This window comes from Pteropus alecto, unplaced genomic scaffold, assembly GCF_000325575.1.
Source record: "Pteropus alecto unplaced genomic scaffold, ASM32557v1 scaffold7, whole genome shotgun sequence".
Lineage (NCBI taxonomy): Eukaryota > Metazoa > Chordata > Mammalia > Chiroptera > Pteropodidae > Pteropus > Pteropus alecto.
The window spans coordinates 33698615-33724935 of NW_006494614.1; the positions used below are offsets into that span (position 1 = coordinate 33698615).

Genomic DNA, 26321 nt, shown 5'->3' on the forward strand with positions numbered 1-26321 from the left:
TACGTATGTATATTTATTTATTTATTTATTTATTCACACAGAGTCGGGAAGTAACCTGAAGAAGCTGGACCCAGAGACTGGGTTTTTTTTTCAAAAAATGCACTCTAAGACTAAACTCGAATATTTTTTTGATAATATGCAACTTCAGATATGCCACTCAACACTGTTTTGTTCCATCAACAAAAGTAATTTGCAGTTGGCCCTACAAAAGCAATCAGCGCCACAAAGCGTCTCAGTTCCTTGCCACTGAGTTTATTTGTAAATCAGATTCTGGTACTCTCCAAAAGAAGGAAGCACGACTGGCACAAAATCTGAGTGGAATCTATCAGACAATCCAAGTGGGCCTTCACCTGTACAAAAGTGATCATAAATCTAACAAGCCTCTTAAAGAGACACGTGACTTGTTGCGGCTAGCTTTGCAGAACTGGTGCAGTGAGACATTCCAATTGTAAACCTAGAGATGAAGTTGTTTACCAGCCTGTTGGAGGAAAGTGCACTGACAATGAGAATAGTCACTGAATTCTGCTACACTCACAGCATGCTGTCTAAACAGCCTTTCCTTGGTTAACAAAGCACAGAATTAAATTAAAAGCTCCACATTTGGGAAATGGACATAATTTGGTACTGATGACATTTTATCTAAAGACCAAATAGAAGTGCTCCAAACGAATGGTGTACCCTGGTCTATTACAAGGACCTTACCTGAATGAACCACAAACTTGGAATAACTGATTCTCTGGAAAAGCACTGGGCCAAGAATTAAAAGTCCTGACTTCTAGTTCCAGTTCTACCACTATGAGCTCAACCTCTCTGTGCCTCAGGGTCCTAGTCCCTAAAATAAGAAAATAATCTCTACAAACTCTAATACTGTAAAATTCTATAATTCATCCGGGCTATGTTTTGCTTTGTACAGAAGATCAAGCAATGCCTTAAAATCATCGACAAACAGATCCTATGACATCATCTTGTGTCACTGTCATCTTGCTCACACAGATGGCAGGAAGGAGGCCTGCTGGTTGTTGGACAGGGAACAAAAGAGAGAAGCAATTTCCATCAAAGAGGGCAGAAGAAATGCTTCCAGAATCCACAGAAGCCTAGCTTCACATATCACTGAATAACCATAAGTGGCTGAGAAGGAACAGCAGCAAAAACGCCAGCATGGTGTCCATTTGTAAGAACTGGAACTATGCTTTGAGCAACCTTTGGTCTAAGCAGCCTTCGATGCCACCAGGATCTCCGCAGTCATCCATCGAATGAGAGGCTCCTGGACTCATACCAATCTTTGTAGCCACATCTGCCAAGTATCATATCACTATTTATATTTTAAAGAGTGGCACTACTGACAGAATCCTATTATTAGCAGGGATAATTTTAACATGGATTCAGATTCACGAGTGGTCAACACATATCCTCTCCATATTTAAGAAAACCTAACAAACATAAATAGCATCTTGATAGTCAAAAAATGGAAGATCTGATTTAATAAATTACGATAAATCTATACAATACTATGCACACATTCAAATAATTATGTAATATAGTTACATTTATTGTTGTAGAAAGATGCAAGTGAAGTATATATGTGCTCCCATTTTTTCACTATAGTCTGCCCTGCACTTAGAACAGTGGCTGGCTAGCACATAGATGCTCGATAATGATTTGCTGAATAGATAAATGAATGAAAGACATCATTACAAGGAATAAGCAAATTAAAAGTATGTGTCCCATTTTTGTAAATGTATTCGTATGGCACAGAAAAAATATAGTATTGTATATAATTAAAACAGATTTTGGTAATGGGTGGGATTATGGGGAATTTAACTTTTCTTCTGGGGGGGTACTATCATTTTAGTACTTTTTCACAAAGTACATTTACTACCTTTGTACTTGGAAAAATAGTTATTGTTATTCTACTAACAAATATATTTGTAGTACAATAGATATTAAGACACTCTCTCTGCAAAAAACAAAAAACAAAAAACAAAAAACAACCCAGCATTATAAAGGAATATACCTATTTGCATTATTCTGTGAATTTTGAGCTGAACTAGTCAGCATACTATAATAATAAAATTGTTATTAAGAGTAACCTATTAACCTGCCATAATGTAAGCTAATGGTCCTGGGGGGTCTGAAGGGGAAAAAGTATGTTACACCTACTGTTAAGGCAGCGATCGCATTCTCTTAGCTGGGGAAATCCAGTAAATATAATATTGTCGAAAGACTTTTCCCACAGCACACAAATCCAAATGGCCTTAAAAAGTGAGTCAATCCCTGACCATGTGGGTACCTGGAGTGGCTGAACCCTGCCTATACAAAGGTGAAGTACTCCCATGTGCCAGGAACACATGTCGCTTTCTGGACTCAGTAACCTTTCCACCTCTGAATTTTTTCCTCTGTAAATCCCCATAACAGGAGAAAGAAAAGACAATCTTAATTTGCTGTTGTGCTCTGGGGAAGATGAGTAGAGCATGCTTCCTCCGAGTGCCTTTATCTCTTCCTCTAGCTGGAACTCTCCAGTTGAGATTCCTGAATTTTCTTTACTGTTACTTCCTATACTTCTCACATCTCAGCTAATCTCCTTACTTGAGCAGGTACTACTTTCCAAATGCATCATTACGATGCAGACACCTTCCATATGCAATAAATAGTACCTGTGTTTAATTCAAGTGGGAGAATTCGGAGGAGCTGGGAATGGTTTAGAACACATTGAGCAGTCTAAGGTCAATCAACAGGTGAGCTGGGTGTGATGAACACTTTTCTTCAGAGACTTCTTGTTTGGGTAAAGGTAAGCTCTGCTATCTGAAACACCGATTAATTAAAGCCTAGGGAAGGAGCCTCCCTGGACTTTCCCTAAGAGTGTAACTATAGGCATCATTAGTATGATTTGACTTCAGTAGCACAACCTCACAGCTCGATCTAGCCTCTCTACTGCAGGAAGCCGCATCAGCCATCCACAAACCTGCTGGGAGTTGGGCCGGCTGAGGTGAACCCTGAAGAGAGCTGCAGATTTCCACTGGCAGGAAATCAATCCTGGAAATGCACTTTCCATAGCAGAAGAATATGATCAATTAAGTTTGGGTTGGAGAACTATGTAAAGAATGCAATTTCCCTAGCTATGAAAAGTTAACCCTTTTGCAGTTAACATAGTGCACTCCCCGGGTGGCCCCAAGATCCAGACTTTTTATTTGCTACCAAGAATCAAGTAAGTCACTTTATCCTCAATTTTCTTTTAGATAGCCTCAAGACCTTAGTTCGGTTCCACATTGGCCAGGAAGATACCTTCTCCAAGCCATCTTGATGTCTCTTCTCCCTGAACACTTACCTTCCTACTCCACGTTTAGTAACAGGACACAGGAACTCATGTACCACTTCACTGCCGTGTGAGTAGAGAGCCTTATGTCTCCTATGTATTGGGTTGCAAGCTCCTCGAGACAGGAGCACTGACATCCTTTATTTCTCCTATCAGCAACTATCAGAGTAAAGGTACCTCAGAATGCGTCAATAGATAATTGTTCAAACACAAAGTGAAATAAGACTCTCCTTTGGCCTCCTCCCTTCAAAGGTAAAACCAGTGAGACCTGAGATAATAAAAATGTGAGGCAATTTTCAAAAGGAAGCAACATTTGAGTTGGATGTTGTTTATCTGTGTGTGGTTCATCTTTGTGATAGGTATCCATGACAGTATTTAAATTGTTAACTGGATTTCCAATCACTTTTGGTCTAGCTCCTCCCACCACTGGTATTTTTGTGCTCAAAGATGCGGGATTAGAGCAGCCAGGCAGAAAAAAAAAAGTAAAATAATATCGTAGCAGGAGTTAGAAGACCCAGTTTTTCATTCTTGTTGCATAGAAGAAGGCAGAAATGCTTGTCCTGGTTCCCTGCATAAGCTATACATGTCACATCGCCAGTATTAACTGGACCTCTCCTATGCCTAGCAAAGCTTGCTTTTCTTTCAGATTCAGGCTCAGATATAATCTCCTCTGTAAAGTTTAGCAATAGCCTCAAGTAGAATTAAATATGGCCTGTTGCATCAAGCATGTCAAATGTACCCCTTAGCTTTATGTTGTAACTCGGTGCATCTTCCTTTACGATGAATTGTGAAATTCATTGAGTAGCACAAGGAAGTTCCTCAAAACATTTTTTTAAAAGTTTTTAGTTTGTGTTACTTGATTGTGAGAATAACTGAAGCACAGATCATTTAAATGACCTATTCAAAGCCCTAACCCAAATCAGTCCTAAGGTATGGGCAGACCCCACTGCTTCTGACTTCTGTGTTCTAAGAGCCAGACATCCTGTGTCTCAGAAGAAGAAAGTCCATCAAACATGGATGGAAAAGGAAGAGCTAGATGAGAAGTGAAGGCCTGTCTGCCTCTGAGCTGATGACAGGCTAGGAATCCTGGGTCACTGTAACATCCTAGTGTATTATCTAAGCCACTGCCCCCAGAACATTCCACGAGGGCTCTCCTAAGGGTACTCCTAAAGACCTCTCTTCACTTCTCAGTGTTGCCTTTTCTAGAATTTGAGGTAGTAATTCAAAAATCAGTAGCTAATCTAATTAAAAATCATTAATTATTCTCTAGAGAAGCTTTGTTTGAAAAGTTAAGCTACTCAATTCACATCAACAATGGTGAACTGTCACAGAGTTCCAGCTTCCATCTTCATTATATTACAGCTACCCACCTGCCTATCCTGCAAGTTTTACCTCGGCTGAGATTATCACTCAGGATTACTTCAACTCCAAGATCTCATTTTTGAAGTTCTTCCTTCTCCATTACAACATCCCTGACTTCCATCTGTACTATTTCCTCACATCTGCTAACACTCTCAGGGCTCCTCATAACCCCCAGTTCTCCAGCCTTTCTTCTTTCCTAGTCCGCTTGCCTCATTTAGCCCCACTGTCGTCCCAACAGAAACTGGACCTGGAGGCAGCCCTTTCATTTCTGCCCTGGCTAGCACGCCTCGCTCTCCACCCCTTCACTGGGTTGACCTGCCTAGCCCAGTTTGATTACTTCTACTTCATTTTTTTTTTCCTAACCAAGTACTATGTACTGCTACAGAAAATCATGAGACCTGTATGAATTTATGCCTTTTAATCCTCAACCAAGACTTCACTATACCCATGTGGATGTCCCATCAACGCCCTAAGGGTTGTATGAATAAAACCAAACTTCTCCTGCTGTACCTAGTTCTAGTTATTGGTGTGACCAGTGTCCTGGTCATTAAGCTATGAAAAGAAAGCAAAATTTCTCCTTTTCTTCCTCCTTCCCTAAATCCTAGTCAGCAAATCTTTTTTTTTTGTTTTGTTTTGTTTTAAATTGCAGCATCTCCAAAACCTATTCCTTCTTTTCATCTCACCTGTGGGTCTATATACTATCTCAGCTATACTACAGTGATAACTTCCTAACCGACCTTGCATCCTCCCATCTTTGGCCCCAGTTCCATCTTATTTGATTTGGCTAAAGTTCAGGTCTGATGATGATATGTCCCTAAGCCACCGGTAGCTCTCTCTCCTCTGCCAACTAAAGCTCACATTCCTGAGGCTGGCAGCCAAGCTTTACGTGTCCTGGCCCTAATGGGCATCACCCACTGCTTGGTTTCATGCAGGACAAAACAGAATAAATAAAGTAGAACATGTCAGGGTGAAAACCACATATGAAAGTGCTGTCAAGAATCTCTTGGTTTCTAAAATAAAATATATTTCTCAGCAAAGGTCATATTAAGGTTTGAAAACCACCGATCTATACCATTTGCTATTGCTATACATGCCCTGTGACTTTCTCTTTCATTCTGAATCTATGAAATACTTAAAGAACACAGAAAAGTATAGAGAAAAACATAACGAACAGCTGTTTGTTAACTCTTAACATATATTTAGTTCAGATTTAATATATATTATATATGTGTGTATATGTATTAATGTATGTCTGTGTATGTATACATGTATCTATGTCTATAAAACAGATACAACTGAGGCCTAGCCTCTTGTGTCCACCCATTCCCTTCTGTTCTACCCCAGCAGCAGTCACTATACACTGACCTTGGTGTTTTTCAAAAATGTTTCCACATGAAAACATTATGACACTCTTACGATTACATAATTACATTTAACAATATAATAAAATCATGAAATTAAATCTCCATAAACAATATCATTTTGTATATTTTAACCTTCATATAAATTTTGTGCCTAACATTCTGCAGCCTTCTTTCATTTAATATTTGCTTTGTGTTTTTTCCACATTAATTACTACATGATTCTCTGTTTGAGTCATTTTCTCTGCTGAATATTTTCCAAATACCACAGTTTATTCATCCTCCTGTGGATGGCCATGCAGGTTGTTTCTAGTTATTTCTTGTGGCAAACAAGGCTGTATTTCGTACATGTTTTCTTGGGTATATGCCTAGATGGGGATTCCTCTTCAGTTCTTTTCCTAGGCTGTTCCCTCTTCCTTATCTATACCTCAGAAAACTTTATGTGTTCCTGATGGCACCTCTCAGATGCCGATTCTTCCATGCCTTCCAGTTCACCTAGTCAAAGCAATAGCCTCCATCCATTCTCCTGTAAACTTCAGTTTGCATCACTTAAATTATGCCATTCCATATAACTTTGTCTTTGTTTGTGTAGCTGTTTGGGTACTTTTCACATATCCCTAGTTGGCCATAATTTTCTTATGAGCAAGTACCGTGTCACATGGTATTAAATTCCTCCTTCTCCTCACTTAGAGCCTGGCTCATATATTTGCCCAGAGTGGACACTCAAGGAATGTCAGTTCAATCCACTGAGCTTTCCTTCTTTTGCTACTAAGTACTGCTATCACCATCTATTGGCACATATCTAATGACAACAGTATATATCTAATGGCTACTACATTCTCATGTATTATTATTTCACCATGGGGTAAAGAGAAGCCTGTCTCTATCGTAGACTCTCTATGTTGGGAGGAATTGGAGGTACAGAAGGATACTCTGATCTTAATGACCACCTGGGGCTAAATGATTGTAGGCAGCTACTTATGCATAAGCATCAAGGAAAATATTCTTCCTTCGCTCTTTATTGTCAAAGCATTCAAAATATTACATTTTGAATAATTTATAAGAATTTTGTTCAGAACTAAAAGAAATCTAAAAAACAGGGGAGGAGGAGCATTTTCAAGATGAGTGCTGTGCCCTTCTAGTCGACCAATGTTTACTGTCATCAGTATAGACAGGATTTACAGAGGAAATCTGTTCCTCCTCCCTCCACCTCATCCTGTTACCTTAGCAACTACTGTACAACTTTAGCCAGGGGAGGGAGTCACAAACAAACATGTGTGTTTTCAAAGGCTGCTAGTGTAGCTTCAGAATCTTTGGCCAAGGACAGGATTGAGGAGTGGTAAAGGTGCCTGTCTACTCATACATGTTCACCTCCCCTCCAAGCTCAGTGTGGTGGAGGTGGTAGGTGGGGCTTAGTGAGAGACTTCTTCCAGATTCCAAAGTAGAGATACATGTTTATTATACTTCTTTCTTATTAGACACAGTTAAAAAAATGAGATGTGAAAAAATCAGTTCAAGAATCTGATGCTGAAAACCACTTTTGATTTTTTTCATGAATACTAAGTATTGGCTTAAATGATGGCAAGTTGATATCTGTTTATCCCAGCCTCATAAATTAGTAATAAAACATGTCCAGTTCACAGGATTTTTATAAGCAGCTCCCCGATCCATGCCATATGACCTACCAGATGGCGAATAACTGAAATGAGTACTCTTGAGCTGCCCTCCCTAGCTACGGGGTTGACAGAAGGGTCAGCTGAAGCCTTGAAAATCCTAGTCTTAAAAAAGAGTTTAAAATTCATATAGGAAATAGCTTAAACAACAATATGCAAATTTAGGAGTAACTAAAAAGTCAAACTCCTGATTGTTGTTTCTGGGTTATAGAGTTTGATTTTAGAAAGGGTCAAGTATAAAAACGACCATTTCTCTTTACTGTAACATAACCTCAAGTGTCAGATGACATTTGATTATAATCAGTGCAAATGCTGAGTGTCCAGATTGTTTTTCCAATCCAGTTAAAATGCCCATGGCTGTAATTTCTGCATCAGCTGCCCACCAACGTAAACTTTACAGATACACCACTTGATCTTGCCTCAGCACTGCCACACACCATCTGTGGGTCCTGGGTGATTTAGATACTGATTATAACAGCAGCCAAGACACAAATAACTCCTTCCAGTCCTTGCCCAAATCTCCCCTTCGACTACCCAATTGCTCTGATACTGCCTCTGTATCCTCCCCAGCACTCCAGAGGCCCCTTTCCTCTGCTCTACTTTTTCTTTGCTTTCTGTCGTACTTCTCACTTTGTGACTTAATATATTATTTTCTTTCTCATACTTTGTCTTAAAGTGTGGTACAATATACCTATCATAAAATTTCCCACCCTGATCTCCTTTATGTATATAGATCGGTAGTGTTAAGTACGTCCACATTGCTGTACAACCAATCTCCAGGACGCTCTCCATCTCCCAAAATTAAAACTCCGTACCTATTAAACAACAACTTCCCATTCCTCACTTCTTCCAGCTGCTGGCTAACACCTTTTTACTTTCTGTTTTTATAAATCTGACTACTCTGAATACCTTGTATAAGTGGAATTGCACAGCATTTGGCTTTTTGTGACTGGCTTATTTCACTTGGTGTAATGTCTGCCAGGTTCATCCATGTTGTGGCATGTATCAGAATTTCCTTCCCTTTAAAAACTGAATAATGTGACATTGTATGTGTTACTATATTTTGTTTATCCACTTATCTGTCATTGGACATTTTGTGGTGGTTTCCACCTTTTGGCCATTGTGAATAATGCTGCTATGAACATAGATGTGCAAGTATCTCTTTAAGATCCTGATTTCAGTTCTTGTGGCTATATACTCAGAAGTGGAATTTCTGGATCATTGTAATTCTATTTTTTAATTTTTTGAGGACCTGCCATACTGTTTTCCACAGCAGCTGTGCCATTTTACATTCTCACCAACAGTGCACAGGAGTTTCAATTTCTCTGCACCCTTGTCAAAACTTGTTATTGTTTTTTTGATTGCAGCCATCCTAATGGATGTGATGTTAATATATTACTTTTATTTATTATGTTTATTGTCTGTCCTCCCTAGACCTGCTGCTGGTCCAGAATATAAGCCCCATTAGCAAAGGGATCTTTGTCTATTTTGTTCGTCGATGTATCTCCTGCACCTAGAACACTACTTAGAATACTGTAAGTGCTCAGTAAATACTCATTGTAAGAATGAATAAATAGTGAAAGAAAGACACACTGTAAGTATACTAGCCTTTATTTTCCTTATTTCTATGTCTATGGCTTTGCACGTATGTGCGTGTGTGTGCGTGTGTGTCTGTACACACACATTGTCTTTACACAAAATATTTAGGACCTTATGAAAGCAATTATCCCTCTAACAAATATTTGCTTAACTGTCTACTATGTGCCATTATGTTCAATATTATTCAGATGGATATTCTGAAACACATAGAATTTCATGTTTTTGGAGAGCTCACAAGAAATCCATAAGAAAACCAAGGAGAGAATCTGTGGTACAGAAAACTTAGTTATTCTCTGGCATGGGGTATATCAAATGCTCATTTAATATCTGCTCATATATAACAAAGACACTTCAAAACGAACACAACCAAAAGTGAACTGAGCTTCCTCCACGGAACCTACTTCTGTCCTGTGTTCCCTGTTCCTATCTCAGTAACTGGCTGCACCCAGGTGCTCAAGCCAGAAGCCAGGGATATATTTTTCCTTCATCTTAACCTGGTACTCTTCTTTATTTAGTTTCCAATAATAATTATATTATAATGACTCACGTATATCGAGCACTTATTGAGCTAGGCACAGTTCTAAGTTCTTTGCATGTTGTTAACTCGTATAGGAAATGGAGTTAAAGGGGCTCCGAACAGGCTTCCCCAAGATATGCTACTTTGTATGTAAATTAATTTGAGCTAAAGGCAATCAAGACCCTGTGGGCTCATGAGAAACTTTTACCTCTCCCTTAAAGAATCTAAATTAGGGGCATCGTCCATAATAAGAGTTATTACCAGAGATAACTTTTTATGACTTATTTACATGGCAGGGCAAACATGTAATCACTGAACACCCGCTCTTCTTATTGTCCTGTGAATTACCCTCCACTCTTATATAGTCCCCGAGTACCTTACCTCATTCTCAGGATGTCATATATACCTCATTTTTACTTTTCTGTCTGAACCTTTCATGTATGTGGGGTTTTCATAAGTATGCATATAATTAAAGTTGGTTATTTTCTCTCGCTAATGTCTCATTTTGATTTAATTAAGACCAGTTGAAAGAAGCTAGAAGGGCAGAGGAAAGTTTCTTCCTCCTTCACAGAGTACACATGAGGAAACAGGTTGAGTCCCTTGCCCAGAGTCACCCAGGAAGTGGTGGAGCCAGAAACTGTACACAAGAAGTCTTGCTCCAAAAGCCATAACCTGAACTTCCACGCTATTCCGGAAATTGTTTCAACCTCGTTTATTGAAAGTCATTCTAAAACATATTTGTTCACTTTCCTAAATGTGTAAGTAAAAATAATTTTGACATATCAGAGCCATCGAGATCATTCTTGGGTAGTAACATTTCCAATCCCTTTGATTTGATTCTTGGGGAAAGAGGAGAGCTGGTCCCTAGCTGTTAGTGACTTAATGTGACCACAAAAAAGGCTCACGGGATTTTAGAGTCATCTCTTTCTGGATATCAGTGATCATTATGCAGCTTGGATAAAGGAGGTACTAATGATTAAAAACATTGCATGGTGTGTCTCTAGTGAACCTATAATTCCACTAGTAAGTTGTTCTTAAACAAAAGTTCTAGCAGGACTTTATTATCCTGTCTTTTGATGTTTTTTTTTTTAAATAGACTATGTCTGTAAAAATTAGTGTAATTGAAGACTTTGATTAATCAAAGCTATATTGTAGTAGATACACTGTTGTTAATGTCGATGAGGCACATCCATTATAAACATCATTTAAAAATGGACAACTCTTTCTTCTTTGAGGTTGTATCGTTCTTGGAGACAAAGTGAGTCGGAAGGTGGAAGGCCCAAATCCTATCAGCAAATTAAACGAATCACATTTAAAAATAAACCACAATTCTTCTGGCACCAGTAGTGCCATCTATAAACTGAGAATAATAAAGGTCAACAATTTGAGATTTCTGAATTAAAGGGAAAATAAAACAAAACATAACAAAACAAATGTAATTACAAGCCGAAGACAAGATGACTGCAGGTCCAGAAAGCATCACTTTCAAGTTTTAAGCTCAGTCAGTGTGTAAGAGCCAACATTCCATAAGTTCACCATCAAGTTAACATTCAAATAAGATGCTTTTAAATAAGATAATTTTAACCCCAAAGGGTGCATTTTAAAGTCCCAGAGTGTCTTTAGAAAGCAAAAGATACAGTACCAGCCAGAAGCTATTCCAGCAAGTCTCACAGATCATATGGTCTTGGGAGGAGACAAGCACTTATTGTTACCAGAAAATTCAAGGTCAGTACTTGCAGTTTCATTTCCACCACCCCAGCGCTCACTTAACAAAGGATTGTAGTATCAATTGAAAAGTCACAAGTATTCTCCAGCTCACTATATTTCAGCCTCACTAGCCATTCATCCCCTTTGGAGAATTCGACTACTTTGGACTACTTGTTATTACCAAATAACAACAGCAAATGATGTTTTTCACCCTCTTTTCAAATGACATCCAAAAAGAGGGACAGCGTAAAGAACAATAGTAAGTCAGAAGTGATTTCAGCTTAAGTATAATTTTTAGATAAGCACTGCTGAATAAAAGTATACACTTAAGCAGAAGGAGGTTGCCTCTAAATCTAACTTGATTCTTTAAAAATACCTTTAAAATATTTGACCAATCTAATGCTTATTTAACCTGTATGTTTTGCTCCCTTTTCTTACTCACGCCACCTTCTGAAATGGAGAAGTACCTCCACCAGTCCTTGCTGGTAAATCAGAGCATTCCAAAATGAGCCCTGATTTGACTTTTTCTTGCAAAACATGTATTGTTGATTAAAACAACAAGAGAAACTCACGCATATGCTTACATAGCCTGATTTTAACCAGGACACAGGTAGCAGCCTGGCATCCTCTGTCAATCTTCCTAGGGACAGTCATGCCTAAAGCAGCCTGTACAGCTTCCACCTGCACAGTTTATCAGAAGATAATGATTTCTGATGACTACAGACAGGCCCAAGCCATTCCTGCAGCCCAGTACATTATCTATAAGGTGGTCATGAACACCAAAAACATCTTGTCAGTGAAATCCTGTGACTTCTTAATACCCTCCAAATTTCTTCAATATTAAAGAAGATTGACAGTCACCGGAGAGTAAGTTAATTATAACTAGGCATTAAGTTTCTTGCTTTTGCATCTCATTGACACCGAATCTAAATTCAGCTTAATACAACTGCTATGACAGAATAGGAAGCCCTTAAGGACAGACTCTGGACTTCCATTTCCTTACATTCCCCTTGAGCATTAAGCATTTCATTTTTCCCATAAAAAGAATGAATTCAATTAGTTTTACTGACTAGCCAACCAACCTACAGACCTACTATGGGTTGAAAAGGATGTGTCGCGACCTCCAAACCCTCCACGAACCATCAATGTTTAAAATGTTTTCCAGTCGTCTGCTTTCCAGAAAGGGTTTAGCATTCTTGGGTGGTAACATTTCCAATCCCTTTGATTTGATTCTTGGGGAAAGAGGAGAGCTGGTCCCTAGCTATTAGTGACCTAATGTGACCACAAGAAAAGCTCATGGGATTTTAGAGTGGGAAAGGCTTTAAAGAACACTTAATTAGCAAACAGCAAATAGATTTCAACCCTCATGCCAGCCTAGTTGGTAAGGGCTTCCAGGAGACCTGTATTGAGAGGCATTCCAGGCCTGGGCCGAGCTCAGAGGAAGAGGTGCTGTGACGGACTCACCACGTCTGCCACAGGCTCTTGAGGGAATCAAGACTCAGGAGGATGCTGTGGCACGGAGCCATGTATTTGCCATCTCGGAGCAAACTCAACATGGGAGAGCTAAGCAACTTGCAGTTCACTGTTTTTTCCACCTGACTTTTTAAAAAAGCGGAAGTCATATTGATTATAAAAAACTATTTTGAAATATTCACAATAAATGTTTAAAGAAAATACACATTCTCTGAAAAGGATACCAGCTGAGGTCCTCGCTGGCATGACCCAGAGAGAGCCAAAGGTGAAATTTCTAAGCTCTTCCTGACACGTACCTCAACTGCACCCTGACTTAATACTAAAAGTACCACCTTTTAGTATTCCATGGGCAAGAGGGTTAAGAAGGATCTGGGTGGTCCTCCAGCAGTCACATGGCTTTCCACAATGGGACTGTGTGAGGGAGGGGGAAGGAAAAGAGACTGAAGTTTGAGAAGCAAGGAAATGCCAGTGATTCCAAAGACAAAGGAGACTGCAAAGCAGAAAAGTCAAAGCGATGCTTGTTTTGATAGGGAAAATGGAGAATCAATTTCTTGAACTTGAACTAGCTAAGCTTTCTTGAGACTATTCAACCAATAGTATTCACTTGCTTTCTGCTTTGCTCTTAACACTGATGGACCAAGTGGGCACATACAAGGCAAACGACATGGTTCCTTTCATAGCCAGCTTATATAACCTCTTTCCTCTCCCCTGAGGTGGGCGTGGACACCAGAGGCCAGGTCAGATCTCTGGAGAGACAGGGTTAGCCTCCCAACATCTACTCTGTGTTGTCAGCCAACTGGCTCCCAGGTGAGGAGAACATTTTTGGCAGTAACAGTAGTACACAGCAGGCAAGAGACCTTAAGAAAAGGCAAGGGAGAGGAGGCAGACATGTGATTCTGGAGACAAACACAATTAGCTGTGCTAGAAACAAACTGAAAAGACTCAGTGGGAAGATTGATTCCTTCTGCCAAGAGAGAACCAAAGGAAAATTCATTTTAAAAGAAGCCTTTTACTTTCCTTGGCAGCCTAATGACTGTCATATTTTCTGTTAAGCCCTTTTCATTGTGGATTTCACCAACATTTCAAACACTCTCAGAATAATGGTACTTTGTCAGTTCTGCTGCACAAACAGGATCCACTGTTCCTTTCATTCCTGGAGATGACAATTCCAAGCCTTTCACAGCTATTCTGTTCCTATGTACCTGAATAGACCCAATTTTGCAGCAATAGTAGGGTGTTTGAATTCACAGAAATCAACAGCCGTGTTTCTGGTAGTGTACACTTCTACTTCAAGGATCCAATTCCAGCCTGTAGGATTAGCTACAGCAGAGGGGTCTGGTGGCAACCATCTAGCATGGTGATTAATAGGATGGGCTCTGGAGATAGGCACCTTAGGGTTGAATCTTGACTCTCCTACTTACTAGTTAGGTGACCTTGGGCAAGTAATTTAACTTCCTTGTGTCTCATTGTCTTCATCTATAAAATAAGGATATAATGGTACTTGACTGATAGGGTTGTAGTAAGGTTTAAAGAATTATCATAAGAGTCCTTATGTTTTAGAAATACATTCTGAAATGCTCATAAGTAATGGTATCTGCAGTTGACTTCAAAATCAAAGAAGTTGGTCCTAGGTTGATAATTGTTGAAGTTGGGGGATGGAAATGTGGAAGTTTATTATACCATTCTGTCCACCTCTGTCTGTTTGAAATTTTCTGTAAAAGAAAGTTTTAAGAGAGGGAGAGAGAAGATAATCAGGTAAAACTGCTAGCACACAGCATGTGCTCAATAAATGTAATGTTATATATCAGAGAGGGTCTTGAAGGCATTGTTCCTAGGTCAAAGAAGCGCCGTGATAGAATCCCGCTGCTCTAGAGACATGGGTGGTTCTGGGGCCAGCGATGGTGGGGGGAGTTGCATTGAGAACGTCACCGTCATTCCAGGTTGTCCATTGTCCAAACTTTTCACCATCTAACCTGTTTTAAGTTGATTGCTATTAGTTTTCTATGCTTTGGAAGTTTTCTAAATCAACCACAACCAACAAATATTCATTGTCCCATATCTTTTCATCAGGTACACATAAGTACAAGTCAGAATTTCTGAGTCAGAGTTTAGATGAGCTGTTGGGTGGCTCCAAATTGAGCTGCTAATACCCTGGCTGAGAGCAAAGCACTTTCAAGTTTTAATGGCATGTGCAGCTATTTGACACACATATATGCAGTTCTGTAGGCATATGAAATAATGAAAAATAGCTTAACCGCTTTTGGTCCACAAAGTCTATGCCCCCAATAAGTTCAGGGAACCACATATATAAATTCACAGAGTTAGTCCTAGAAACTCTCAGCTTCTGGAATAATCCCTTAGATCGGGTGATGAGCAGGAGGGACAGGAAATCCCACCCTGGAACAACTCCGGGCCAATATGTAATCTAGGAGAGCCTGTAATTAAACCAAACACACCAGGTCCAGTGCCTTCTCACAGACAAGAAATCTACATCTCAGCTCTGACACTTACTAACTGTAATGGCCTTGGGCTAGCCACTTCATTTTTGTTTTTCCCTCTGTAGACTGGAATATCTCCCTCCTAAAGTTGTTTCAGAGATTTAGAGAGAATGTAAGCATAGTGCACTGCACAGTGCCTGGCACATAGTAATTGTTCAAGACAAACAGCAATTTTGTGTCTCTGTATGTCCTCAAGTACAAGTAGATGTATTATAATAACTGCCTTTGAAATGTGATTAACATATTTAGACATAGTGGTTCTCCAGGTCATGAGGCATATCGCAGTCATGTCATTATAATTATAAACGGCTGAACATTTTTTTTCATGTGACCATTTTGATGCAGCTGCACTCAATCTTTTCCGCAGAGCTGATGTATAGATAACTATGTTACTGCCATTGGTACCTACATGTCCTCTCCTATGTGCCTCCCTCTCCTCCTTCCACAATATCTTTTAAATTAAAAAATAATTATAAAAAGTAAAAGGTCATGAGAAAAATGTGGCCAAATTCATATCTTGCAAGGCCATTCCTGTTACTATTATGAAACACTTGTTGAGAGGGTTACTGGATGAGATGGGTATAAATAATAAAGCTGGAACTCCATTAGCAAAGACTTTAATGGCAATGCAGTAGTAATCCAGCCTTCTCCAGGGAAGTTCAGGGCTAATCTAAAATCTTTATCTTCTTACCCTTAACCTTATCTAAAATTGGCACTCCCTTTTCCCTTACCCTGATTTATTATTCTTCACAGCATTTTTCACCTAAAATATTTCCTGATTTACTTGTTTATGGTCTGTCTCCTCCCAAGAGAATATGTGTTACATGAAAGCAGGGATCTCGATCATCTCTGTGCCAAGCACATAGTAGGCCTTTGAAAAATATTTTCTAACAAATGATTTCCTTTTCTCCAAACAGTCACTGCAAAAAGAAATCTAGATCTGAAATCCTGCCTTCTGTATTTCTTATGTAGCTGACCCAGTGCAGAAGAAAGAGTATAAACAAATAAACATATAATACGTGAAGTGGTACCTCATGATATGGACAGAAATGAAGCAAAATGAAGTGATTTCCTCGGGGCCTTATACGCATGTGCAAATGCCATTCTCGTTTTGGTCTCTGTGCTGTTCCCCAAGCTGGTTTCTCCATGAAAAATGCCCACTTCTTCATCTAAATGTCACCCCTTTCAAGATCTCACACAGGTTAACTCTTCTGAATTATATACCAACTATAAAAGCCTGTTTCTAAACTGAGTGACACACACCTGCCACCAGTGCTTCAAGGCCCAGTACTTACCTATAGACAATCTAAATTTGCTTACTCTTTCACATTAAAAAAAAAAAAATTTTTTTTGATGCTCCAAATGTATTATAGGCTCCTTAAGCACAAAAACCATGCATTATGCTTCTCTTGTATCCCTCAAAGACCATTTAATCAGTGCCTAATACTCTAGCACAGTATTAGGCACTGATTAAATGGTCAAAAAATCCCTATATATGAACTGATATATTTCCTATTTGAACCCTACCTCTGCCACTCTGGCATGATTCCATTTATACTCTTAAGAATATCTATTTCTTTCTTCTTCTTCTTCTTCTTCCCAAGTTCTCCACTGTCAGAGTGACTATTCAGCTGTAAAGATCCAAAATGCTTAGCATCCCAGATGAGACAGAACATTGTCAGGACACTGTGTGAATTGAGAGCAGCAACTAAGAAAGAGACATTACTTCCGGGGACATAAGCCACAAACAACAAATCATCATTCAGGATGTTTTAAAGAGAAAGAATAAAAGGTAATGCAATTCAAGAAATACTTATAGCACTTCATGAACTAACCTGAATCTCTTCATCAAAATGAGATTTGATGAATTTGTTTCTACCCTCCTGAAATACTATTCAGTTTCAATGTCATTCTTGGAGCTTCACCTGAACCTGTCTGTCTGGGTGACATTCTAGTACTAAAGCCAATTCCAACCTTTGCATTAGCCCAGGCACGAAACCGACTAATTTCACTCTCTAAAGTGCTCAGCATTCATGGCAACTCAAGAGAATAATATTAATGCCATTATCTTGCTTAAGTGCAGGAATAGAAAAACTAAGACGGGACTCCTGGAATGAATTCTTAGGACAGAGTTAAATACACCATTTTCTTCCATATTTTGCACAGCTTTACTCTTTAGAATGAGCCTAAAACAAAAATGAGAAGATAGTTTTCACCAGCAAAGTTTCATTTCTCACACACAAAAAATGATCTATAGGCAATAGTCAGCAGAGTAAGTGTATTTTAATTCTATCTTCAACTGGTTTAGGGAAGTATAGCCTTCTTCCTGTTTCCCGACTGTAGACTTATCTTGAACCTCTTAAGTATTCTCTTAGACCCCAAAGATCAGGTACTAAGGATAGGGTAAATACATAGTTTCGAGCTACTGATGAAAAGCAACAAATTCTCTATTCTTTAAAAATAGAGATATTTTTTTCTTGTTTTTCTTAATCTTCTCCTACATCACCCTAGGAAGATAAATGTCAGTATCCTTAATGCTAGCTGTGTCTCAATATCAATAAAAACCTCTTAAATCATGTAACCCTAGCTCTGGCCACTTTTAAATTTTTACAGTCCTAGGAACTAGAGATTGGTTACAGTCAGGCACTGGCTCAGCCTAGAAAGAGGGGAGAGCTAACGTGGCTCGTCTCTGAGTGGGCTTGTCCCCAAATCTTGAAGTTTCCTATCACCTCTATTATATATTAACATTCTTCATAATTATTATTAATTTGCTCATTTATCAAATACTACTCTGATAGAGTATTGAATCCTTCTCAGAAAATAGGGATAGTTATTAGTTATCTAGATGGCTGGGAAATTTGTACCTTCCCAGACAGGCAGAGAAGAAAAGTCTTCCTTAAGCCCCAGGCTTAAATCACCCTGATCATCCAACCCGGGGAGATCGGCTCCTCGCCTTTGGGGAAGTGTAGTTTCTAACTATCACGTGGGATATAGTGAAGTCTATTTCTTCCGCTCTAACCTTCTGAGTGAGGAAGCAACCGGCGTCCTCCTATTGACCTGTGCTTTGCTTTGCTTTGGCCTGGTGATTTTAGCTCTATGCGAACGTATTAAAGAGCAATGATAAATACTTTCCCTTTTGAAGTAGAAGGTCATCTCTAAAACTTACCTCCAAACTATAACCTCCATAAGGGTAAGGATTGCATTTTTTCTCATCATTCTATCCCCAGTATGTAGCATAGGCCCTGACCCTTAATATTTGATGAATGAATGAATGAACAACACATTCTCTGGTTCCCAGATCACTGAGAAGCCCATCAAGATCTCACTCTACAATGGTTAAGTGTTCGGGTTCCTCCTCAGCCAGAATACCCTAGCCACACCATAAATTTCAGTAATTCATGACATTGAGGATCATAAAGAGCCCGGGCAAGTTTCCTTAAAGCAGATCTCGGCAGCAGAAAGGACTTTCCTCCTTTATTCACTGGGTGAGATGGGGTGGGGCTGGAGGGTTTCTAGCCACACACAGAAGGAAAGATGAGCAGAAGCTACTAGTACTAGGATGTTATGGACTGAATGTTTGTGTCCCTACCTATTCTTATATTGAAGTCCTAATCTCCAATGTAATGGTATTTGAATCTGGGGCCTTTGGAAACTAATTAGAGCGACTCACTCTCTTGCTCAAGAGCATTTGCTCAGCACTTGCTCTCTGTCTCTCTCTCTGCCATCTGAAAACACAGCAAGAAAAGTGGCCATTACAAAGCAGGAAGAGAGCCCTCTCCAGGAACTGTATATACTGGCACCTTGAACTTGAACCTCCCAACCTCCAGAACTGTGAGAAATAAATTTCTGTTGTTCAAGACACCCAGTCTGTGGAATTTGGTTATGGCAGCCTGAGCTAAGACATAGGGCCATTTCTCTGCTACTTAAACTGCCTCTAGAGACAGGAGTCCAGAAGCTAGAGAAATGCCAACGAACTAGTACTGGGGCAACAGAGAACACAAATAAAGAATATGAGCTTGCTGTCAGAGTGCCACTCCCTGGGCAAGTCACAAACTCTCTGCAATTCAGTTTCCTCATCTGTGAAAGGGAGCTAATAAGAGTAATCTCATTGGATCGTTCTGAGAATTTTATGAGGTAATATAAATATACTTCCTGATACTAGTAAGTGCTCAGTCAATAATTATTTTTATAGTGCCATACTCTTGCTCTAGTTGCAGTTCCTTGTCACAAGGTCTGCTAAATCAGAAGGGACAGAAAGATGTGGTCAACAGAGCCCTGTACCAGTCATCAGAAGCTCTAGGTTTGAGCCTCTGTTTTTGCCATTTTCTTATTGTGACTTTGACAAATTTCTTACCCTCTCCAACTTCAAGTTTCCTTCATCGGTAAAAAAGTCAATATGATGATATCTGCTCTCTGTGCCTCATAGGATGGTTGCAAAAACATATTCGACAAGGTATGTAAAAGTACTTTGAGATCTATCCAGCAAATGCTCACACAGAAAGCATTTGCTGGATAGATTCAAGAGGTAAATTTGTCAATATTAACACCTCTAAGGCTCTAAAACAAAGTTTTTCGAACTTTTTGGACTAAAACTCATTAGAAGAAACATATTTTACAAAGCAAACAGGCATACATTCATCACTAAAATAAAAACTGAACAAAAGAATATTTGTTACTTCGATATTTTTAATTCAGTTCTCTTCCTTTTTTTCTTTTAATGCAGGTCATAAATTTCATAAGGCATGGTTCTGACCCTCAACTCTCACTGGGCATAAGAATCATCCAAGAAGCACTTTAAAAATCTGATGCCCAGGCCCTACCCACTGGTTTGGGGCCTGGGCATCAGCATTCTAAGACAGCCCCTGGTGATTCTATTGTATAGCCGGGGCTGAGCACCACAAAACTCATGGTTTCTAGCTTACAGCTAAAAAAACCACTGGGTTATTTACATCCCTGTCTGCTAAACACTCTCCACACCCAGAATGTTGCCCCATTCGCACCATGCTGAATCTCTGTTGATAACTGAGTGAATTACTTACTCATGTGGCTTCTGTGTGCTCCAGGAAAACAAAGGAGGGAGACTGGGCTTTATGGAAGGCCTCCTTTCTCCTCCCAGATGGCTGGGTAACTCCATGCAGAGCAAAAATTGGAGTGGATTTGGAGGATTTTGCTAAAAGTGAAGGATGCTGCAAGAACTTTTTGCTTGAGTAGGAGCGGCTAAGGAAGAATAAAGGAAATTGCTCCTTGCCTCTTCTGACCATGCAAAGATAGGGGTCTCAGTAGATCTTTGGAGATAAGCTCAGTCAAAGGGGGCTTCGTGGCCTGGCTATCTCCTTCTTCCAGGTGTAGCCCAGATGAAACAGAAAGCTCCTCCATCCTCAGCTTGTCTTTACTCTATAGAAGAGAGGTCTAGGGGACTGTCCTGTTCACCTGGTTGGAGAGATGTGCAGCCTACACTTAGCTGCCTAGCAGAAGCAGGGCAGAACCTGGGCCAGAATGCAAAAGAAACCACGGATGCTGGAGGCCATAAGTCTACGTCCCTGCCCTTTTCTTGGACACATGGATGAGATCAAGAAACCTGGACTGGTTCTGCACACAATTGGTTAAAAAACCAAAGCTGCATCTGTTGGAGCATTTACTAACCAGACATAATACTAAGAGTTACCATTTACTGGGTACCTTCTCTGTGTTAAGTATCTCATTTAATTCTACAATATCTCTTCATACATGCATTTTATAGATTTTCAGGTTTCAGGAACTCATCCAGGGTTGTACATTTAATCAACCAGGATGCTAATTCAGGTTGATTCCCCCACTCCAGATCCTATGCTCTAGTCCAGGGTTTCTCAGCTCTGCTGACATTTGGGGCTGAATAATTCTTTGTTGTGAGAGGTTGTCTTGTGTATTATAAGATGCTTAGCAGCACTTCCGGCCTCTACCCATTAGATGCCAGTAACATCTGTCCACCTTCCAGTTGTAACAATCAAAAATGTCTCCTCTCCTCCCCATTAAGAACCACTGTTCTAGTCTAACCCACCATGTGTATTGTTTCCTGGTACTTTTTAAGTGCAACAATAATATCACCCTACCCTATAATTATATATCATTTTACAATGCACCAAGTACTTTTACAGCCAGTTTCTTTTCATGGCATCCAAGTGCATGGCAGGATTTAATCCTGAAAGAGTTAACCCACTTCAAAATATGGACACTACTGAGAGAGCTATATACTTAGCCTTCTCCAAGATATTGAGAGAAAAGAACATGAGTGAAATCCATTTAATCTTTGGCCCCATAAGCCATTAGGAGAAAAACTTTTGCTAATGCACCGTTCTAAAATAGCACATTATGTGAATTTCTGCAGGACAAAGTGTGTTCTTTGTACTTCTCTTTATCTCCTGTACATACTTGCCTAAAACACAGAGAACTCTTACTAAATATCAAGCATTTCATGAAACATCTAATCACGATCCTTAACTATTTGATAAAACAGTGCTAAATTATATTTCCACGTTTTGTATCTTCCTAATTTACACATATATTTTAATAAAATTCATAAATCTAAAAAAAATTAATGGCAATATTTATGGAAAAGCTAAAAGCACAGTGCCAGATTATTTTTCTCTGACATTTGAAAAACAAAGCAGAGCAAAATTCAAGTTTAACTGAAGCAAATGTTTGCTGGAATCATCCCTCTCAATACAGGCCAAGATAACTGCAGCTATTTCATTAGAATATTTGATTGGACCAAAGGGAAAAGTTATAAGAGAAACTTTTAAACTTTTTTTTGTATAGATTTTTACTAAACTATTATACCTTATACACAATCAGAACAAGAATGTTTGGTTTTAAAAATATTTGAATTCAAAATAAAGTAGCTGGCTACAGTTGCTTTTAAGGTCACTCTTTAAAAACTCCTAAGAGTCCAGGAGAATAAAAACAAAATGTTCTCATTCATATATTCATTTGCAAAGCCCAGCTGAAGGGAATATTAGTATCTGGGAAATAATAAATTTGTACATGGCCTCAAAGGAATTTTAATATAACTATCAATAAACAATAACGAAAATTGCTAGACTCTATGGAGCGCTTGTTATGTGTCAGGCACTGAACTCAGTGTTTACATGCATAAATTGTATGAAATCTTCATCACAGCCCCATGAGGTATATACTCATTAGCATCTTCACTTTAAGGTAAGAAAACTGAAGCCAAAAGGGATGAAGTAACTTGCCCAAGATCATTGCTAGATCAAGATTTAAGTGATGGCTGTTTGAAGCTTTATGTTATAGAACCTATATAAAAAAAATGAGAATTTAGGGAAACAACAGAAGAAAAGGGGTATATTCATTTTTCATACTGTGTGCCATGTAATCCCAAGACTGAAATGGATTTTTAGAAATTCTCTTCCCTTGTTTCTATATAGATCCTTTCACACAAAAATTCAAGTACCAAGATTAAATGCACACATGGATCAAGTGCCTTTCTGGGTGCCTCTCATGTGAGAAAATAAATCTTTTGTTGTCTGTTAAAATGCACAGTGATTGAAACGGGCCTGGTAAAGAGTACCTACAAGGGGAAAAGAAAGGCTTTTATTTTTCTCTTGGTCAATAAGCCATAAAGTATAATAATAAGGTGATAGGTCCAACTTTTTTACACATATACAAAAGCATAAACATGCAGATGAAGGCTGCACTTCAATTACTTTCCAATGCTAAACACATGCACGTGCCTTTACTGGATGCCATCTTCGGAACTGCCAGTCCTTCAAGAGGACTCTCATTACTTTAATGGGCATACTTCCTCTTACCAACCTCGACTACCCCTCAGAGGCCACAGTTGGCCCCACAAGGTGTTTGGCTCTTTCCCAGCTGAGGAAGGTTTGCCATCAGGAGGCAATTCAGTTAAATGCGTTGCAAACTCAAGGCAAAGCCAAAGCACGAGTTCCAAAATTATTCTCAGCAATGACAGCATCACTAGAATCAGTACACAGCTTGCCAAGATGAGGCTTCTGAAGGGGAGAAATACTCACATGAATGTATAAATACTGGCATATTTCTTTTAACATTTGAATAAAGAATTGGAAGAATAGGCTGACTTTATGTCCAAGTGAATAAATAGGCTGCTGCAATAATGATAATGCAGTTTTTGTGCAAGGTTCTGACCACTCCCTTAATTAAAAAAAGCTTGCCCTGAAATAATACTTGTAAAATGCATAAATCGCTTTCCCATTAACTTAATTATTATTGAAGATTTCCTTTTCATAAAGAAAAAAAAATGCAGGCCCAACAAATGCCAACATAGTCCTTGATCCTCCTAGGAAGCCCAAATCTGTGTGTCAGAAGATGCGCTCAGATTCAGATCACAAAAGGAAAGGAGTGGAGGGCATCTCTCTTCCTCTGGTCCGCTGAAACCCAGGAACCTTCCAATAGAGAAACTCATATAACAGAATCCTGGGCCCTGGGTCTTCTTGAATTAGCTATTATATCAAATAAACTAATTGCCATATATAAAGGGAGCTGGCACCTAAGACAAACAAACCAACGAAAAAAACAAAGAACATAAAGCAAACAGATACTGCCCTGGTCATTTGCGTGTCTTTAGAGGCACACCTTGGGTAGTCATCCACTGAAGTCCTAAGCAGCCAACTCCCTTGCCAGGTGACCTGGTCAAGGGTACAGCAGCTCAGGGGTGGGTACAGATTGTAGACATCTTAAGAGGGCAAAGGCAATCCACTTTCCAAGTAGGTAATTTCCTATTAACTTCAGTAAGGGAGCCCTCATCAACACAAAAAAGCCGCAAACTGTACAATACTCCTTATGTTTACTTGGCTGAGAATTGCGTGCATTTGTGGGTAGTGTGTGTGTGTGTTGCTGATTTTCCTTCAGATTTTACTCAAAAACAGCCCCTTACAGAGTACAGGAGAATGGGGGAGCAAGTATCACATGTGGATCTAAAAATTGCACATACCTTTATTATGAGTTATGCGTAAATCACACATACGGGTAGACCTTAACCTGTACAACTGAAATCTCACTCGATAACTATTCCTTTAAGCCCAGACTTTTCTCATCGCGTCCCTGACCAAAATCACTTCTAATCCAGCTCAACAATACAGGGTGCAACAAACAGCCTGTCCGGGCCTGCGGGTCTCCTCCCTGTTAGTCGGTGCCAAAGGGACCAGAGGGTCACCGCGCCAGATCAGCAAGGTGCTCCCTTCCCTAGCCTCTCCCGCCCAAATTCGCACCACTCCCCGAGCTTACTGAGTGCGGGGGCCCCACCTGCCCCGTCTGAGGTTGCTCGGTCTTGCTCTCTCGAGTAGCTGCCCTCTTGAGAGTGTTCATGACCCCATTCTACCAAGGGGGCTGCGTTCTCTTGGCCTGGACTTTCCCGAGTCCCTGCCCCAGAACCCATCCAGCCACCTCGGATCCCCAGCCGCGGCATTCTATCTCTCCAACTCCCTATCCTCTGTAATTTAACCAGCCGCCCCCCACCCCCAGGCTCTCCGCACAACTCCCCTTCCCGCACCCACTCTGTTGGAGAAGCCCCTTCCATCTTTCCTCCGAGAAGCCACACGCTTGGCCCCACCCTACCCTTTCCAGGGATCCCTCCCTCGGGCTCCCCGATCCCGCCCCGCCCGCCTTGGGTTTCCTCTCCTCCGCACACCCCTCTCAGGTTCTGTTCACCTCCGCCTTGCAGAGGGCGCCCCAAGAATGCTGACAGGGCATCCCTGGTTCCGCCCCCTCGGGTGGAACACCCCCCGCACGGGAGCTTCCCAACGTCGCGGTCCTAACCCGCCGCCTCGCCATCAGGGTTGGGATTCGGAGAGTTTCCAACACCGAGCACTGACAACCCGCCCCCGGGCTTCCTCGACATCACCATACCGAACGCCTCTCCGGGTTCGGAGTCTGGGGCTCCCCTACGTCGCGATCCTGACATTCCGCCCAGCGTGCTCCCGCCCCGGAGCTCCCCAACAGCGCGGTCCTGATCCGTCGCCCCACCCGCTCCGCGCCTCCCGCGACCGACTCACTGTCAGGGGCAGCGGCTGAGTCTGTGCGCGCAGCCCAGCCCGGCCCAGCCCGCGCTCCCGCTCGGTGCCCGGCTACCAGCTTCTCGCAGGCGGCTGTGACCCCTGCCCGCGCAGAGCTGGGGAGCGGCAGGGAAAAGGGGACGGCCGGGGGCGGGCGGCGCCCAGCTCCGCCCCTTCCCGGCCTGGAGGCGGGGTGCGCAGACCCGAGCACCCACCGCTGAGGCCAGTGCTGCCGCCGCGGAGGAAGTAGACTGACGCTTCTTCCTTCCACACAGGGCTCAGACCCGCACAGCCCCTTTTCAGCTGCTAAAGGCCCGAGGGGTTGGGAGAGAAAGGAACATGTTAACCGCTGTCCGGTTCCTTCCAAGAACCCGGCCCAGGGGGCCAGCTCCCAAGTCTTTCAGGACGGGGACAAACAACAAACTGCATCGTGGACCTCAAGACTGAATCAAATCCCGACCTCTCACCACTCTCATCTGCACATTCAGGGTCATTCTGCCTATGAAACCATGTTATAACACACCCGGGAGGGTCCTTGGAGACACGATTTCACACCCCTGAGATACACTCATGAAGGACTCTCCTATGACTTACGCTTCAAATATACCTCTTACACTGACATTATAGGACCTCATTTCTATGCCACTCTATCCTCAACACACAGCACTCTAGCCGGCCCTTAGAGAGCAGTGGTTTACACATACAAGCAGTAGGGGGAAAGAGGAAATTTCACAGCTGGTCCCAGACTTGCTTCTCACCCACAGTTCTGTCTATATTTTACCATAAGGAA

At 40.7% G+C, this 26321-nt stretch overlaps 1 protein-coding gene across 2 annotated transcripts in view; it reads right to left on the bottom strand.

Annotated features, from left to right (window-relative positions):
* Nucleotides 1–25685, bottom strand: part of PAQR8 (progestin and adipoQ receptor family member 8) — a 38016-nt gene extending 12331 nt beyond the window's left edge. Inside the window, exon 1 of one of the 2 annotated variants that reach the window (XM_006926443.3) lies at nucleotides 25532–25685. The gene's annotated coding sequence lies outside the window, so the exon portion shown is untranslated. Of the gene's footprint in view, nucleotides 1–25385; nucleotides 25499–25531 lie in introns of those variants that run through there. The other variant, XM_025042813.1, reaches the window with a different exon arrangement.
* Nucleotides 25686–26321: the final 636 nt, after the last annotated feature.